This window comes from Excalfactoria chinensis, chromosome Z (assembly GCF_039878825.1).
Source record: "Excalfactoria chinensis isolate bCotChi1 chromosome Z, bCotChi1.hap2, whole genome shotgun sequence".
NCBI lineage: Eukaryota > Metazoa > Chordata > Aves > Galliformes > Phasianidae > Excalfactoria > Excalfactoria chinensis.
The window spans coordinates 65,021,022-65,040,991 of record NC_092857.1 but is presented as its reverse complement, the minus strand read 5'-3'; positions in this window follow the sequence as shown (position 1 = coordinate 65,040,991).

Genomic DNA, 19,970 nt, shown 5'->3' with positions numbered 1-19,970 from the left:
GGGGCTCCCCAGGAGAAAAAATCTCCACCGGAGCCCAAAAAAGTGATTGAGTTGAACCCACTACATAGAGGTGAGTGAGGGTCCCCAGCAGGGTGGGCAGGGCTGGGGCAGTGAGTGCCCCCTGCTTGACACCAGGGCCCCTTGTCCTGACAGGCACAGGCAGACTGTGCCAGGGCTGGAGAGGCCAGAGCTCCTTTTTCTGCTCGCACCTGCCTTTGGCCCCTCTATAGCACTGCTCTGTCTCCTTGGTCAGATGCTGACTGGCTGCCTCTGTATGTATTGGAAACGGAGACCATAGACTACATCGAAGCCTACGTCATCAGCAATGAAATGGTAAGAGCAGCCATCTCCATCTTGGCTGTGCCTGCATCTCCAGATGGTCCCTCTGGCTCTGCTTTCAGGCTGCTGGCTGGGCAGACCTGCTGCTGTCCTGCGCTGCTCCACACCCTGCAACGCCTGGACCCCCTGGCCACGGCTCTCCCCACTCACACTCCTCGGTCTCTGTGTGTTTGCCAGGATCTGTTGCAGAAGATGCAGTTCCTGAACTGCATTTGCTCAGTGTGCAGCACTGCTGGAAACAAGGGCTGGACAAAGAGCTTGCGTATCTTCTGTCTCATAAAAGATCTGTCCAAGAAGATTGAGGTGAGGGGACATGGTACCCAGGTACCTGCACCCTGCGAGAAGGACAGGGCAGGGGGAGAGGAAGGCAGGGAAATCATGCAGAGACACCAGACTGCCCCAGATGGGACTCTGGGTGCTGCTGAGACCTCAGCAGTGGAGGTGGACAGCAGCACCAGTGTGCCAGTGCTTGTCGAGGGCCACTGGGGCGACTCAGGCCCTACCGGTGGGTGGCAGGTTTGCTGTTGCTGGGTGCTGGCAGCTGCCAGGTGCCATCCTGAATGTGCTTTGCAGGTTCTGCTGTGTGAGGAGCCCAGGGACCAGCTGAGCACTGCACTGAGATACCACTGCATGAACGCTATTGCTGCCTTGAGGTACCTGCTCAGACCCTGGTTTTGCCAGCACATCCCCCGGGCACCATCCTGGTGACCCTGACGCAGCTCCCCGCTAAGTCTTGGCCCTCGCCCCAAAGCTGGTGGCATCAGGACTGTCCTCTGACCCAGAGCAGCCCTGTGGGGGAGGAGGTGCCTCCTGGCAGGGCTCCCCATCCCTCTCAGGGAGCCCTGCCCAGGGGAGGACCTGTTCCACCCCTGCCTCAGCACCAAGGCACTGCTCCTAGCATCAATGTCTCTCTATTTACAGCGAAGTGAATGCAATTTCGGAGGAAGAAATACTGCATCTCTTCAACGTGTGCTGCAGCGTCATCTTCTACCTTCCTCCAGCAAGGGCCTTGAACATTTGCCTCTACAACAACGTATGTACTGGGCAATCTACTGTTGACACCATGTCTCTGGGCTGCCGCTTGAATTACTTGTGTCCAGAGATCAATACAGGTGTTTGTGGGACAAGGTAGAAGCCTTGCATGCCCTCACCCCTCTCACTCTTGCCTTGGGCTTGGCAAACACCCTGTGCTTGTAGCCTGGTCTGCACGCAGCAGCTCTGCAGGGTGTCCCTGTGCACAGACCTGTGGGTATCCTTCCTTGGCAGCTAGAGGGGTTCACAGCAGTCTCCTGGGTATGAAAGGGAACACTGAAAGGCTTCCACAACACACTGTTCTCTTTACAGACACTAGATGCTATGGATGACATGCTGCAGATTGTGCTGGACAGCTGTCCCACCGACAGGGTCAACAGTCGGCTGCAGAGAATCTTGGAGGTCTGTCTATTGTGCAGTTCTGCCCCCAGAGTCCCTTGTAGTTGAATTTTATCCCGCTCCATGGAAATGGCACTGGCAGCAGTTGGAGCCAGCAATGGACCCCAGCAGCAGTAGCCCCACGATGGGCTTGGCTTAAGCTCAGGGGAAGCCTGGATGGATGCTGTGATTCCAGCTAGGAGCTCAGCAGAACTGCTTCTCCTGGAGTGGGCATCAGCAGGTCCCAGGCTAACCAGCAGCTCCTCTCCTCACAGGTGCTGCTGCCTTTCAGCATCTCTAAGACAAAAACTGTGTGTGAGAGGGCTTTGGGGCGCATATGGGAGCTTAGTGATTTCATGACCAGCAGCTTCTGGCAGCAGGTAAGGAGACATGAAAATTCCAGCCAGGCACTCTCATTCTCTGCATCCCAGAGCTGCCTCTGCGGCTCAGGAGTACCTGTGAGACAAGCTGGGGCTCAGGCGGGAACCCTCAGAATGCTTTTGACCTGATCCTTCCTTTTGCCTGTAGTCATCCCACTCCGGACGCTATTCTCTCACTCCATTTAACATGCCTTCCCTCCTTTTTTCCTTCTTAATGCAGCCACTTGGAAGAAACCTTCCCCCTTCTCAGAGGACAGACATTGCCCTTGGGACCCTGGAGAAGATCATTGGAGACTACAGTTTGGATGAGAAGGACTGGGCTGAGACTATGCTGGAAGTAGTTTGGAGAGACCCTGGAACCTGGCTGATGGATGTAAGCAGTGTGAGGCTAGATTGTCATGTCATACCCTGCCTGCCACAGCTCTTGGGAATCTGAAGCCATTTTAAGGCAGCAGAGAGCTGTGGGAAGGGCAGAAATAACACAGCCAGGGAGGCAAATGGGTGCAGTCCAGTGGCAGCAGCAGTCTCCCTGTGTTCTCACATCAGGTGCCAGAGATCCTGGGATGCATCCGCACAAACCTGAAAGTCAAGAGCACATCAGTTCAGCAGATCCTGTTCTCAATGCTGAATGTGCTGACCAGCCAGTTTCCCACGGATGTGCTGAGGAGTGTGTTGAATGACCTTCCACAGACTGACAGGTATCAGCCCAGACAGCCCCACGTGTTTGTTCCATGTGAAGAACAGGGCTCAGAAACGGTCTGGTTGCCAGAGCCAAGGAAAGCTGCAGCACATCCTGAGGAGCAGGCCCTCCATCCCACTGTGCTTTCCAGTGATGGTGGGCCGCTCAGGGCTGCAGCAGCCAATATCAACCATGGCAGCCCAGAGCCCCCCATCAGGCTCCTGCCCTGCCACTCGGGGAAGGCCATCTCAGCCCCTACTTCTTGCCCAGGCCAGGCCTCCAGGTCCCCCTAAGCATGTGGGGCAGCAGGGCCAGGGCTGCAGCACAGCCTGGGGCCTAGTGGACCAGCCTGAGCCATAGTGCTGTGGCTAAGGCAGCCCTGCTGACACAGCATTGCTCTCCATTTATAGCACTACCCTGGACATACTGAAGAGTGTGCTGCCCCTGCTGGAAACTTCAGAGGGGATCTGGGATGAACTGAGCCACGTTCTCCAGGACCAACAGCTGTGTGAGAGACTTAATGTCACCACAGCGGAGCTGGGCCTCCTTCGCTTTCCTGTGAGTTACTGGACAAGGCACCGTGCTCTCCTTCAGGGCACTCTCTCCCAGAGGCTCCCTGCCTCCCCCTGCCTTGCTCCCCAGACCGAAAACCTGAGTCAGGGCTGTTGCAGAGTCAGAGCCATGGCTGGGGCCTGGGAGAGCCGCAGCCTCCATGCAGGCGAAGCAGGCTTGACTGCCCGTGGCCACCCATGGCTGGTGTCTATTTTGTGCCAGCTCCTGCTGGTCAAGCACTCCTCAGAGGCTCCAGAAGCTCAGAGGGCAGGAGGAGCAGGCTAGAAAGCCATCCTGAATAATGCTAGGCCTGGGCGCAGAGGGACGGTAGGGCCCCCCAAAGGCACTGCTACCTCAGGCCAGGCTATGTCTCCCCAGTGCCCTGCCTTGAGCTGCCAGAGCATCCAGGAGCTGCAGGGTGCAGGAAATGCTGCTGCCTCTGCCTGCCTCTCACTGCTGTGTTCCTTTCAGGTGATGCCTCCAACTGAAGAGAACCTGCAGGAGCTGTGTAAGCCAGCACTGCTCCAGAGGCTTCTGAATGTTGAAAGCCTGCCAATACTCTGGCTGGTGCTCAGACGCCTCGTGCTGCTGTCTGATAGACCTGAGATGGTGAGCAGGACCTTGTCAAATGAAGCCCTTCTGTTGGCAGCCTGGCACTGGGGCGGTGGGCAACACTGTGCCTTGGCCTTGCCTGACACTCGGGAGTTGGGGTGATGGTCGTGGTGGGGCCTGGTAGCTGAGATTTCTAGAAGCTTTCCAGATGGGTTACCTGGAAGCCTGTAGGAAAAGGGGAAGGCTGAGCAGGGGGCACAGAGTCCTTGTTCACTTGCCCTCCTTCTCCTGCCTTCCCCATCGCTATAAGTGCACCCTTGGCCACCACCAGCCTGGAATCTACAGCTTCCATTCCTGTGGCAGCTGCCAGCAATCGAGGCGTGTGGCTGCTGCTCTGTAATTTGAGCTTTTAGTCCAGGGTGGCCACTGTCCTCCTGATGGAAATCGTGTGTTTTGTACAGGCAAGAGAAATACAGGCCCTGCTTCCAGGCGTCATGGAGACCCTGCGGTTTGCCAACACAGCCATTACTCTGAAGGTGCTGAATGTCTTCAGAAACGCAGTGCGCCATCTGAGGAAGAGGCACGTCAGTTGCTTTGCTATGGAGCTGGCTGAGAAGATCCTGCCTCTTTTTAATCATGTAAGTCTGATGTGGGAGGCTGAGCTCTGCAGATCGTTGGTGACAGCAGTGCCTTCTCCTTTCTTTCCATCTCTGGGCTCTCAGGAATGAGATGTCTTGTGGGCTCTGCAGCCCAGCAGGCCGTGTCCCTGGCAGTGCAGCTTGGTTGTTCTTGGTGATGTCACGCCCTGGTGCTGGGTCTCAGCTTGGCACCTGAGCAAAACACCTTCTGCCAAAGGTTACTTTCAGAACCTCCAGCATTCCCTTTTCTACCAGTGCCAAGCATTCTCTCCAGGGACGAGCAGGGATGTGGAGGCAGAGCAGACAGCTTGTGCCCCAAAGACACTGCCAAAGGCCAGCTCTGTCTTCTCCTTGTCCAACACTCCCAAGATGCCAGGGCAGCTGTGCTTTGACCTGGTGGGCTGGCTGGGGGAGCACTCTGAGGCACAGGCACACCATGCTGAAAACCTGTTACATTGCTTTGCACAACTGCACGGCACCTTTGTGCAGAATGTGACTCCAGAGCACCTCCTTTCACATCAGCCATGCCTACACTCATGCTCACCATGGGCAGTGTGAGTGTGTTGCTGAGGTCTGAGGTCTTCCTGTTTTCCCTCAGGCATCATGTGAAGTGCAAGAAGGGTCCATCTGCCTCTTCAAGGATGTGATAGACGCTGTGGTGTGGCATAAGAAGGGAAGCATGAAGAAGACCGTGTGCAGGGTCCTGATCCCTCTGCTCTTTCAGATGAGTGATGAGACCCCGAGCGTTGCACAGGTATGAACTTCAGACCTGACCAGTGTGCAGGCAGTGGTGTGCTGACAGCTCAGCAGTGATCTGCAATTGAGAGCAAGTTCAGCAAGCATCCAGACACTGGGATGTGTGTCTGTGTGTGTGGTGCCATGTCCCTGCATCTGTTGTTCTGTAGGCATCTGGGGAAGCCCTTGTGTCTTGTGCAAAGTTCCTGAAGTGGAAGGAGCTCAAGCATCAGGCCCGTGAGAAGAACACAGAAGGGATCATGAAGTGTTTGGTGAGGACAATCACACAGCCCCCACCTTTTTGCTAGGGAAAGGAGATGCTGGAGGAGGGGTTGCATCAGCATCTGTGGACACTCTGCAAGCCCCATGCTCTTCTGCTCTTATTCAGCAGCACAAGGACAGAAAGAGAGTGGAAGGCTACCTGCAGCAGAGCCTGCCATACCTGGAGGATTCTCAGGCCTCCTTGCGATGCGAGGCTGTCAGATTCATTGGTGAGCCCAACCCCTGCGTCCCTCTTTGGGCCCTGCCCTGGCAGGAAGGCACAGCCCTGAAGCCCCCAGGTACACCCTGCCCATGCTGGTAGCTCCAATGGGTGCCTTGCTCAGGTCCCCCTCGGGCGCCGTCCCTGCCTGCAGCACGGAAGGGGAAGCAGCTGGGCTGCTGGGGTCGGGGTCTGCGCTCCTGGCAGAGTGTTGGGGAGTGGGTGTCTGATGGAGCTCTTTCCCTAGGGCTGACTGTGCAGAGCTCCAGGGAACAGAGTGAGGAGATGCTGAATAAACTCTGCAGTGGTGAGTGAGGGCAGTGCTGTGTGTGTTGGGGCTGGGGGCAGAGCCTGGGCAGCATGCAGCTGTGCTTTGCCCTGCTGCAAGGAAATGCTGCAGGGGCAGAGGAGCATTCCTGGCAACCCTGGGCAGTGTCTTCCAGCTGACCCCTCAGTCTCACGTGCTCCTCCTGGCCAGGAAAAGCAATGAGTGGGGCTGGCATGGGCCGGAGGGGAAGCTGGTGGCTCTCTGCAGACTGGGGGGTTCAATCACTGCTCTGTTTCCTTCTGTTGCAGCTCTTCAGCCTTTGGAAGGTGACACCCATCTGGCAGTCCGTTCTGTGGCATCTGAGACAATCCAGAAGCTGAGACACCAAAGGCAGAAGGCAGCATCAGCAGAGACCAGCCTCACAGCACTTCGCCGCTGGTCCTTCAAAGCCATCTGAGGGATAATTCTTGTACAGTAACGTTGCTAGGACACCTGTACAGTAACGTTGCTAGGACACACATTCCTGTCACGCAAGACAGACCCCCTGAACAATGGAAGGAGTCTAGAAGCATGGATATCTTGAAACAAAGAACAAGCTGGATAGTACTGGGTCTGTAGTTAGTGACTGATTAAGGCAAAAAGCACACCAGAAAGCCTTTGCAAGGAAGACTTCAAGAAGACGTCTGCTCGTGACCATCAGAGAGCAGCACGCATGCACGCAGATTCAGAACATATAACGATTTCCCTGACATAATTGGAACTCATCAGATAAGTTCTTGGAACTGTTTGAGCAGAAAAGTTATGGGTTTCCTAGCTTTTGCCAAGCTGGAATGCTGGGCAGCAAAGCTCCTGCTTGCTTATGGTGCTGTGTGCCTGGCCATAAGTGTCACGTGGGAAAAGAGAAAAAAAAAAAACATATGTTCTCTTCCTATGTCTCGGAGACCCAGGAATCCAGACTTCAAGATCTTTGCTTTCGAGTTTGCATTTCAAAACCGGATTAGAAATGATTCTGCAAACTTTCTTTGATGACATTTGACTCTTACAATAACAACAATACTACTGTTTCTATTACCACTAATAACAGCAACGCAACAACAAAATAATGGAAGATGAAGGAAGGCACAGGGAGAAGAGTCACCTGAGGAAATTTCTCCTATGAACTGAATTGGTGTTAGGGTCCCTGTGCACAAGAACCAAGGATGGAGCAAGCAAGTTTTGTCCTCTTCAGAATGCAATATGGTTCATCTTATTGTCATCCAAATGAGACTGAGATTTCACTGGATTATTGGAAATGGGAAAACAGTGCCAAAGTTGCACTTTTTGAAATGGAAAAAGAGTAATTTTAAAAACCCACAGCAACAGAGTGGAGAAGATCACCAGCAAAGCCAGTAGCATTGGAGTAAAAGCAACAGCAACAGCCAAAAAAAGAAGCAGATGCTCATCCATTTTGTGTTCTATTGTAAGGACGTGAAAGCAAGCAGACTTACCTGTAGTTACCAAGCTTCCTCCAAAAGTGGACTGGACCTTTTGTCTCTGCAACCATCTATGTACAGAGGGAGCTACTGGAGACCTCTGCTCTGATCCTTAAGTTTTCACGTCTATTACCATCTCTCTTCCTGAAGATCTTGTGAAGAAAGGCTTTTCCTGTGAGGATGAAGCACTGATAGGAAATGTTACAGCTAGTTTTGCTGTGGGGAGTTTACCTCTGTGTGTGACACATGCATTCTTCTGACAACTATCGCTCAGTTTATTAATAAAAATCATACTTTTATTACTTTGTGCCTCACAGATTAATCTGATTTTAAGAAAACCGGGCTGACTTTGCTTACTTTGCTCAACACAGGCTACATCAAGATAACAAAAGACATTGTTTTCAAGAATAATCACAGTAGCTGAAGATGCGAGGTGCTGATAGAGGGCAACTTGGCTTTGGCTAAGCTAGATTGCTCCTATAGGCCTTAGCTCTGAAACAAATGTGACCAACCATTCAAGGAGACTCTATGCACTGTATGCACATGAGATACTCTTTCAACATTTTTTTTAATCAACAGATAGATTGAAATAGAAAATAGCTATTTCTAGGTAATTTGAAATTCCAGATTTTTTCCTGCTGTGCCAGAATCAGAGTGAACTAGTTTTGTAGGCACTGTCATTAAGTTTCATGTGAATTTCCTTTTAACAACAATCTGTTTTATAACCAATTGAAAAGAAGCTCTTTTTCAAAAGCAGACATTACAGTGATGAAGATGAGCATGCAAGAATGGGGTACTTTGGGGTGTTTGTCCTCCAGCTTTCAAGCAGGAAGAGCTGGAGGTGCTCTTACCAAAACATGGTGGGACCACGTTGGGAATATAATACAGTGCAGAGGAAGCAACCCAAGAGGTTTCTACAGCGTGTGGAAGATAGCTTCCTTTCACAGCTGGTTGGTCCGAGAGCCCAACAGGGGTGGTGCCCTGCTAGACCTGCCCTTCACTAACAGTGAAGGACTGGTGGGAGATGTGAAGGTTGGGGACTGTCTTGGGTAGAGCAACTGTGAAATGGTAGAATTCTTTGTTCTTGGAAATGTCAGAAGGGTGACTAGCAAAACTGCTCTCTTGAACTTCTAGGGGGTGGACTTTAACCTGTTCAGGACACCTGTTGCAGGGATCTCTTGGGAGTTGCTCCTTAAGGGTAGAGGGGTCCACAAAGCCTGGATGCTCCTCAAGATGGAAATCTTAAAGGCACAAGAACAGGCTGTCCCTGAATTCCACAAGGCGAGCCGTAGGGGAAGAAGACCGATGTGGATGAACTGGACAAACAGCAACAGCATGCAGTTCACTGAAGAAAATAATAAGTTCCCAAGCCAGCATTCATCATTCCTAAGAACCTCGTGGCCTTCCCTTAAGGTCTGTTAAGGCCACTACCTCTGTGTACAAAATAAGACTAACTTCACGGAAGACACATATGTTGCTTTGAGCAGCATGTATATATATCATATATATCATATCATATCATATCATATGATACCTGCTCATTTTGCTGGGCCTGTGACAGATACAAAGCAGGAAAGTAATGTTTCTCCCAGCTTCTTGCAAAGCTAAAGTGCTGGGAAGCAAAGCTCCTGCTTGCTCAGTAGTGCTGTGTGCCTGGGTATGAGTGTCATGAGGAACAGGACAAATGGGTTTGTATTTCAAGGGGAGAAAAACACATATTTTCTTGTCCTATATCTTGGAGACCCAGAAATCCAGACTCAGATCTTCAGTTTTGAGTTTGTGTTTCAAAATATATTCCAAATAAATATGATATAGGAATACAAGGTGACATAATGTAATAAAACAGACTTGGAATTGAGGCCAGGAATTTGAACACAAATGAGAGAGTGTCCAAAATTGAAGGCCTTACTCTAATGCTGAAGGCGAGAGGTAGGGAGCACACACCACAGGGATGAGCAGTAGAAGAAGGGGCAATCGCTTGACTCACAAGCAGTTTTCTCTCTCCATCTAAACGAAAAATGCAAATGGAACTGTGAAGTCTTCTGGGAGATGTATTTCTTCTCTTAAGAGAACCAGCTAGCTGTAAAAATTGCCAATCCATGGAACTGGGTCATTAACTCTTTAACTCCCAGTTTCCTGCATGATGTTACGATGTGGAATGCTGACAACAAAAATCATAACACTGTGACATTCCACCCCTTAGTCCACCTCACTGCATCATTCTTTAATATATATACAATCAAACAATAATTAAAATGCATTAAACACACACACACACATCTATATATACATGGAATTGATATTGACTGCACTCCCTCTGTATCAAATAAACACTGAACATTCCCATTTTTCTGCATTCAGTGTAGTTCAGAACATTTCTGTCTGAGTTACTGCGTTCCTTTTTTCAGCAGCTCTCTGCTGTATGGACATGGTGGCAGCTCCTATGTGCTTCAGAAGCACAACGACCTGCTAAGTGATCTGCCTTTCTTCATTGTAGCAAGGTGCTGGGATAGCTATCTATCTTGTTCCTCATCATGAGCCAAAGCTGATCTGCTCGAGGTCTGCCTTGAAGTGGCAGCTGACCACACTTTGCTGGCACTACAGCTTTTTGCCAGGAACCCTACCTTGCTGAACCTGTGGACCTAAGTGTTCTTGGGTCTGCTTGATTCCTTTAAAGTGTTATAGAGTGGAAAAGCCCTTCCCAGAATTTTGAATGTTTGCTCACCTCTGCTTGCAGCCTAAAATGGAAAGAAGTAGCCACATAATAACAGCCTCATGATTAATTAAATGAGGAACATTTTAGGGTGAAAGGGACAGAAAGAGTCTTTAATTCAACAATACCTTTTTCATATATACTTTTACGTAAGGCTGGTTATTTTACTATAGCAATACAGAAATCTTGGTTACCACCCGTGTTTTTGTTGTTACTGTTCTTATTAGTTAGCTGGTCAAGATTTTTTTTATTACTATTTAGTTTGCTTTATGTTGCTTTGTTTTGTTTTGCTTCCTTTGAAGGGAGTCATCTTCTATGGACTTGAGCTTCATATAGATAAATTCAGTATAGCCTTGCTAGGACTAAATAGAAATGTGTTTAAATTAGAGCAACTACAGAATTTATTGTAGAAAGTAGTGTTGTTATTTTGTTGTTCAATTAAGTTTAAAAAACAGCAACAACAAAAAACACAACATGAACTACTCTAGTGTAGTACTTTTCCCCCATTGGAGGTTGGAGTCGAACTTGACTCAGTTCTTGGCCCTTTGGAGTAAAATGCTTAGCTCTAATCAATTGAAAGATGGTCTATTAAGTCCCTGAACACATTTATCTGGGGAACATGTGATTTAAGAAAAGAAGAAATAGGAGGATGTTGAAAAGCTGTTCAGCTGAGTCTGACATTTTACTTTTTCAGTATTAATTGTGCTTTGGGCTTCTTCCTATTCACATACCTACAGGCTTGCTTGGGACATAAATGGTGCTATATTGCCCAGAGAAACAGAGCAGCTCAGTAAGATAGAACTCCTTGCAGTGGGTAATTTTTGGCAATTAATATTATGAATTCTTGTCACAGGGGTCTTGGGGAAAGCATTTCCAGTTTTATACTTATCCCTATAAAATGAAGGAAAATGTCAGAAATGGTGGGCCCATTGTGAGAATCATTTCTGGGGGGAAGAGTTGCCAAATGTTAAAATTACCATATTTATGGACACTGGAGAAAATAAGGCCAGAATCCACTTCTCAGTGTATCCTGAGCATTAAAGATTTTCTTTACATCTTCTTGAACAGCCCATCATGATAAGAAGCTTTAAGTATTCCTCTCACGTATAGCTTCAGTAAGAATCTTGATGCTTAATATAGTTTTGCTTACAAGTACTTCTGATTATGACTAGTGATACAGAGGGAGGAGTTGTTTTGTATGAAAAATTGATTCCTTATCATTCATAAATTTCCTCTATTGGCTTGAGGGGTTGAAGAGAGAGAAATGACTAAGTAAAAAATTTCACATGGTTTTGCAGAAGTTTGCCTTATCTATCCTGTTCCAGAGCAAGAAATTTGTACACATCCTAAGTGGAGGGCTGACTCCAACCAGCAACTCAGCAACACACGTACCCACTTCTTCTGAACCAGTAGGACAGGGGAGAAAACAGAAAGAACGAAAGAGAGACGATTTGTAGGTCAAGATACAATGTGAAGAAAACAGAATAAATTAAAACAAACAGGAAAATAAGTAGCATGATGTGAAGTCAGTCACTCAGCACTTCCCACAGTTAGATTGATACCCTACCTGTTTCTTAGCAGTGCCCACCTGCCTGCCTCCTCTGTGCTCGATCACAATGCCAGATGATATGAGGTATCCCTTGGGTTAGTTTGGGTCCCTGTCCTGGCTGAGTCTCTTCCTACCCCCTTCTTTACCTTGTCTTACCCTCTAGAGTGTCACAGTGCCTGGATGTTATGCAAGAACTACACCATTAACTAATTTTTGTTGTTATTGATACTGCTGTGGTTACAAATCCAAATCAGAATCATACGTACTGTCATGGGTCCAACCCAGCCAGGCCCTTGTGACAAGTCTCCAGTAGTATATCAAGTTTTAGGTAACTTTTTTTTTTTTTTTTAAATCCAGTTCTGCTTTATTCAGGAGCACTGCAGTAATGCACTTTGGCAATGCTGTCTTGCAAAGGGAGAACAGAAAGGAAGAGAAAATAGCAACCATTCACACTCATGTTTTTAACACCACAGGTACAATCACAGGGTCCCAAGACTGGTCATGTGTAATTGTAACACGTATCCTTCAGGTGAAGCAGGCAGCAACTACCTCTGCATCCTGCTATGGCTGTGTGGTTTTAGAGGCAGAGCTCCAATGTAATTATCCTTTCCTTGGTCATATGGATACGCACATCATTTCTAATAGGTTTTACCTTTGTGATTAACAACCAGACTATGGCAGTCCCACAGCATGCCATCTTATTTAGTGAATAAGATAGTGTCCTTGCTGGCAGCCAAAAATGAGGCAGCTGTTGCTACATTTAGGGACACAGCAGTAACCTAAGGTAAGGGGGATGAGTGAACAAAAAATAATAAAATTAATTACTTGACCCAATTCCTGTAAAAATTCTTGAAATTGTCAGAACATTGTATTTTCTCTACATTGATTCAGTTTCATTGAAAGTTTTTGAAGGAATGATGATGGAGGAGGTAGTACTAGCTCACCTCCACTACGCACTTTTCTCTATTACTATCATAGAAATCTAAAAGGAAGCTTTCTCAGGACTGCTGGCATGGAGTGCACTGTAAGAAATACAGTAGGCCTGAGAAACAATGTGATCACTGTCATCCTGGTTGACCCAGTGGGAACTGACCCAAAGACCTGCAGAGCTATAAGTGTATGTTAGAGAGCCGTGGCACTCTGCCTCAGGCTCTCTTCATTCCTATGGAGCTCAGCCCTTGGTGAAGATCTGGAGCCTACATCCACGCTGAGTGTGTTATGAATAAGGATGCCAGTAGCAATAGCAATACAGAGAAGACTGAGAGCTCTCTTAGTTTCTTCAGTTCTGAAATTTCTTTTTTGTTTTTCTAAACTTCTGTGCAAAACTGTAGTAGATTAGATGTGCATGATTAAAGGCCTACAGATCCAGTCAGAAGCTCAATTTTAAAGCTTTGAAAAATAACAGAATGGAATCTTAACTGAGCTTTCTGTACATCTGACATAGTGCATCAAAGCACTACATGGCAGAGAATTTAAATGGCTCATAAAGCAGGTGAAGCATGCTTTCTTCTTCGCTGATTGATATTTGGGCTGCTTTAAGAAAAATAAAAGGCTAAAAGGTTACTTTTCCACACACGTTACCTTGTTTGCCTACTTTGGTTTTGCCTGTCAATATAATTTTGTGCTGAGGGATTTCCAAAGCACACTGAGCAAAAGAATTTCTTATTGTTAGGCAGCCTACGTGCTTGTGCAGAGTCACCAGTTTAGCTCCCTGCATGTTAATAACTGTGACATCCAAACTTTATTAAATAATTCTGCACTACCTCTACGTAGCATAGACTATTTTCACTGATCACATCCTAGGCGTAAATATTTGGTAAAGGCCTAACAACAACTAGATTTATTGTATAACCACTGCAGTGCTGTGCTGTTCTTTCCATGCTAAATTGAATTACACCAAATATCTGCCGAAGGGCAACAAATGCATAAATATCTCAGGATGGGCCTATTTATTTATTTATTTTTTCACCCTATTACCATTCTTATATGATAAATGACCTTAAAAATAAAATAAAATAAAAATAATAATAATAATAATAATAATAATAATAATAAAGCTTTATTACCCCACCTCTTTAATAGTATCATGCAGTCTCAACCATCTTTATTACCCCTGCTTCCTCCGAGGACACTTCAACTTCCATTTGAAACCTGCAAGATTCCCTGTGGCCTTATGATGTTTCTACCATCTGGAATACTGGAATGATTTTCAGATTAGATGACCTTGAAGATTTCATCCACAGATGCAAAAATCAATATCTTTAGATATGTATCTGGCTCTGAAATAAAGTATCTCAACACTGAGCACCTAAGACCCTGCACTGGAGGACCAGGGACCCAGTTTTGAGGGACCTGCCTGTATTTTGTATTGCTTGCTTTGTTGGCAGCCAAACTCAGTGAGCCTACAGCAATTTATAGATTTGGAAGAAATTCATTTTTTAAACTTTCACTAAAATTCCTGTGCAAATTTTGTCCAGATTACAAACAGACAAGTGGAGAGGAATGGTGATTAATATGTTTAAAAACCCAGTAAACAAGTTAAGGGCAACTTTAGAATTTGTCAGTCAAGCAAACGTTGGAATAAGAAATGGTGGCTGGATGACTGCTTTGGCAGGTGATTTATAAAGAATCCTAGCACTGAGTGAACAGTGAACAGAAGTAAAAATGAGGTATTGAAATTCAGTGTCCCACATCTCAGCTAGGAAGTAACTGATAGCAACTAAGTTGGACTCAGTTACGTAAAATATATGTAGTGTTACTCCTGGAATAGGAGTACATGGAAGTGCAGATGAATCAAAGACGTGTCATTGAATTCCTCCACGCAGAAGAAATGGCACCTATTGACATTCATCAATGCTTGATGAACATTATGGACACCAACCAGTGGGGCAGTGGGTGGTGCATTTCAGCAGTGGTGACAATGACAGTGGTCACCTCTGCAGGTGCAGAGTTTTATGAGCACAGCATGCAGGCTCTTGTTCATAGCCGGCAAAAAAGTGCAAACTGATGATGGTAACTGTTGAAAAATAGTGTTCTGTGGCTGAGAATTTGCTCTGTCAAATAGTGTCATTGTGCCCTGTATATCTGCTGAAGTTTCTATGGGAATGTAAATAAATAGGAGGCATTATTTTCAGTGTGACCGTCTAATAAGGGGAGAACATGGGCCTCCAGTTGATTACTCCAACTTGGTATCTTACACTATCTTTTTCAGACTATGAGGTTACCAATAAAATAATAAGCCCTCAGTTACCTGGATACTTTCAGTTGCAAGTTGAGCTCAATGAAAATATTTCTCTTTTCATCAGACACCTGTTTAAGAGAATGCATGTGATAGTAACGTAAGTCAAGCATAAGAAGAGTAGGGTAAATAGTACATTGGGCATCAAATGGCAAAATCCTGTGTCCTCTAATGCTGATAGAAATATACTTGTGAATGAGAAATGGCAACATAAGTTTTGCTTGGAAATATTTTTCCCACAGGTAGAATCCTGCAAAAAATAACAATTTAATGGATAGGTGCCATACATAAATCATAATCCTGGAATCAGAGCACAAACGCCAAATATGACCAGGGTCCACTGTACAAGAATCCACTTTGCTTAACCATGGCAAATTCATGTCACAGCACCTTTTAGTGGCGCAACAGCTCATCTTACAGCTCAGGATCAACATTTCTTCCAAAGAGGTTTTTCTTTGCTCTTCTTTCTCTCTCTCTCTCTCTTCCTCTCATTATATCCCAATAGTTTCATTAAATTATTTAAAGGTACATGCCTTTTGTTTGTGAGTTACTGGTGTATGTTTTGTAGCTGAAATTGCCATAATAGCCTGGTTTGGGGGTAGATTAATTGGTGATCACCAGAAATGTCTAGAAGGGTAATTAACAGACTTCTTCCTGGTTGAGTTCAAGATTGATTAAATGTTATTTTTCTAAGTTAGTCTCCAACCAAGAAAAGCCAATGACAAGAATATTTTCCAACAGTACTTAAAGGGGGGCGAGGAGGGTGGCTACTCTATGTAGAAATTGCAGTACTTATGAAGAAAATAAACATAGTGGAGACTGTTGCCTGTGGCTCTCCATTATACTTCAAAAGACTGCTTGGTGTTGAGTGTATAGCCTATATGAAGCATATATTGGCAAGGAATCTTCGTCTGGTCTTTCTGCAGTCAATAACAGAATGTATTTTTGTTGTTTGATCATGAGGCAAGCACAAATTTCTACATCCCGTACTACAGGAATACTTCTCCTAATTATACAATTATACAGTAAATCCATTGGTTTCTATAAAAATATATATAGTATATATAGTATATATTTATATAGATATACTATATAGTATATATACTATATATAGTATATAGTATAAATATAGTATATATATAGTATATATTTTATATATATACGATATAGTATATATATATATATACTATATATACACGATAGATAGACAGATAGGTAGGTAGATAGATAGATAGATAGATAGATAGATAGATAGATAGATAGATAGATAGATAGATAGATGGTATAAAAATAGTATACCTATGGCACCCATTATCAGGAAACCAATACTAGGGGAAACAGTCTCAGAAGAAAAGTTCTTGCCTAAGAATGAGTGCAGTTTTTATTTGTCCTTTCTCTTGCTATAGATTAATGTGTCAGATTCAGTTACTGGCGAGAACATTCACTAGTCAGATACAAAATTATCATCACATGGTTCACACTGATCATTTTGGAGCACCGTGCAAATGTAGCACCACAAATATACGCTACTTTGGTATGTTTGGTGGAGATTACTGTCACTTGATGGGGATTATTGCTGTGCAGGACTATGACCAGATTATTATCTAGTCCAACTGTGTCCAGATTATTAATTGTATGGTTGTAGAAAATGTACAGAAATGAAACATTTGGGATTTCACTTTCTGTGGGTTAAACACATTTCATTCAGCAGTGGTCAGCACTGTGTAGAAGCAAGAACATGTGAGTCACTGTTATGTGTAGAGAAAAGGACTGAGAATTTACTAGCTTTGGTGTGTGGGATATGTTCAAAACAAAGCTAGTAGGTATTTGATTTCACCATTTACATTGCTTTGCATTCAGCCACCACCTCGTGAAGAAATCAAGTCTGAGGTGATGGGCAGTGTTAACGGACAGGTTAAAGTCCTGTTGCTTTCTGCAGTGTCTAAGTGTTGTTTAAATATACCAAACCTGGTGTTGGAAACTGCCTGCTTTTTATTATTCTGAGTTTTATTGAGTGTGTAGATTCCATGATAAAATCTATACTTAGATTTGCCAGTTCTCTGAACTTTTAAAACTTCAGTACACAGCGAGAGTGTGAAAGTGCTGTATACATCCAACTGCATTCAGGATGTAAGGGGTCACCAGAAACAGGGACTCAAACTATTTTTAATCCAGCAACCACAGGCAATGGAGGTAACCCATCAAAATAATACAGTTCATGAAATACAGTGATAATGATCATAGAATCGTAGACTCATAGAATTATTAAGGTTGGAAAAGACTTAACAGACCACCAAGTCTAGTCATCCTAATCTCCACCATGTCCTCTGAACCACATCTCCAGCTGCCACATCTATGGGTTTCTTGAACACCTCCAGCAATGGTCACTCCACAAGTTCCCTGGGCAGCAGTTTTGGTTCTCCATGAAAAGCTTGTGATGGCTTCTTGGGTTGAATGATAAATCTTTACTAAAAGTACCTTTCTCAATCCCTATTGAGTTAAATTTGAGCAGTGCTTTTTACACTTGGGTACCTATGTTTTATAACACAAATAATACCATGTCTTCCATTAATGAACTGAGCAAATCTGACTTTCCTAGGATAACTAAGCTGTGAGCTGCAGCAACTACCAGGAACCAGTGAATTGTCACAGACAGCAGAAGGTCCAGTTAGAATAAGAGTAGAGAAAACACAAAGTTAGCTAAAACTGTTTATTAGAAATAGATTTTTTTCTTTCCCCACACATACTTTATTCTCATTCAGGATGGATGGAATTCTTATTTTCTGCAGCAAACAAGAGACTAAATAAAGAAGCTTGCCCAGCTTGTTGTTCTGTTGCACAAAATTACATGAGGCAGATTTCATTCTACTTTGAAACAGTTGCTCTTTCTTCAGCAATGCTGAGCATCAGAGAAACCTGCATTAAAAAGCAAGTACAGCATCCATCGTGCCTGAAATTTCTTTCATTTTGTGACATCTATTTGTCATTTTCTACAATCCTAGTTTCTAACAGTAAAGTTTGTTGAAGAAATGCATGCAGACCTTGTCTGCACCCCTTCTTAACTGCTTACATGCAATGGGAAACTGATATTGATAAATCTGGCTCCAGTTATCACATGGATTTCAACTGGTCAGTGATTCATGTTTAAGCTGATTTAAGTTCAATCAGCCATGATTTCTACTTCTTCCTCCTTCCTTCTCTAACCCAGATATTCAAAGGATGATAACCTATCACTGTCAACTTACCACAAATGAATACTGCAGGATTTAACTCTCCGAATAAATAAAATAAAATAAAATAATAATAATTAACCATTATATTATATTAACCATTGAAGTTTCATCATGAATAGTGAATTGAATTGTCATTTGAAGTCTTTATTCTATAGGCTAAAAAATACTTTTGGAAAGTATTACAAGTTGTGCATGAATTCAATGAAGAATTACACAATTTACTGTAGGAAATGAACAAGGGGGAAAAGACTTCACAATATCGACAGCTAAATTTTAGGAAGTAGCCCAAGAAAAGCATGTGAGTGGAAAGCCTTTCCAAGAAAAATTCCCTTTGAGAGAGGTTATGAAGAATCCAGAAGTCATTATCCATGTGTCATATGGCATGGTAGAAAAATGAGAACAAAGTGCCCAGAATTAAATGGGCTGTTTCGGGCAATGCAAATCCACTGATTTCAGGAGTCATGTCAGTTTGTATTGGCTTGTACTTGTTAAAAAATGGCGTCATATAAATGCAGACAAAATGCAAATACAAAAGTGGAACTCAAGTAGAGGTAAACACTGCTTAGGATATCTGAGGGTGTTATTTCACTTAATGCCTTTTCAATTAAATAGGGGAGAAATTAATAACTGGAATGCTATAAACTGAGCTGACTCTTGTATCCATAAATACGTTTTTAGAGAATGCTTTCTCATGGAGCATGTGGTATTGCCTCTGGTTATTCAGATAAAACACCCAGTTCAGTTGAAAAGTTTTTGAATGCAATCTAAAATTACTACAGACATCTACTCAGTCGTTAGAACAGGTTAGATACATGAAGACATGTGATAGTTTTGGTTCTACTTTAACTACCAAAATTACTGAGGGACCTTTTCTCTCCTTTCTTCCTACCCTCCATGAAACCTTGTTATGAAAATTCCTGATGAAGACATCTGGGCACCTTCTAATCTAATAAAAAAGATATAACACAAAGCTAGTAAATGCCTGCTTTTTTGCCTGATACATGTCATGACACTGAAGTAAATAGATTTAAAGCTCTAGCATTCCAGACAATAAGATTAGAAAGCCATTAGTATCCACTCAGCATTACAGCACTGGGCACAAAAAAAAAAGCTGTTATGGAGAAATTTCTTGAGCAGATAAAACTATATTGATATCATCCTTCTTCCATATTCAGTAAAACATTTTATTTTGAGCCCTGTTGTTTCCATGCTATACCTTTGTATGACAAAAGCAGTAATGCAAAATAATGTTTTTGTACAACAAATGCAATAATGGAAAACTTTCAAGATTTCTGATTTATTCAAGGAACAAGAGGGATAAGGAAACTCCTCTGCTTCAGTGACACTGTGTAATACAGTACTGCAATGCAGTTCAGTTTTAAACAAATGAGTACCACTACCAACCAGGGCTCTTCTTAAACTAATGGTCATTCGCCCCTCCTCCCAAACCATTCACATCTTTTCCTGTCTTTCAAAGATGTGGTGCCCGATGGTCCTATTTCGTTAAAGAGAAGATGCAGGTATAATTCTAAGCTGGTGTCAAGTAATCTTTGTTTGCTGAGTTGAGATATCTGATTGTGCTGTAGGAGGAGATCAGTCAACTGTGAGAGGACAAAAAAATGTAGAAAGACATGATGCTGTATAATTGCTCAAGTTAATAACGCTTTATAATGACACCTTTGTGTCAGTATTGCCAGAAGACATAAGAAGAGTTCAGGGAATGGTTTCCTG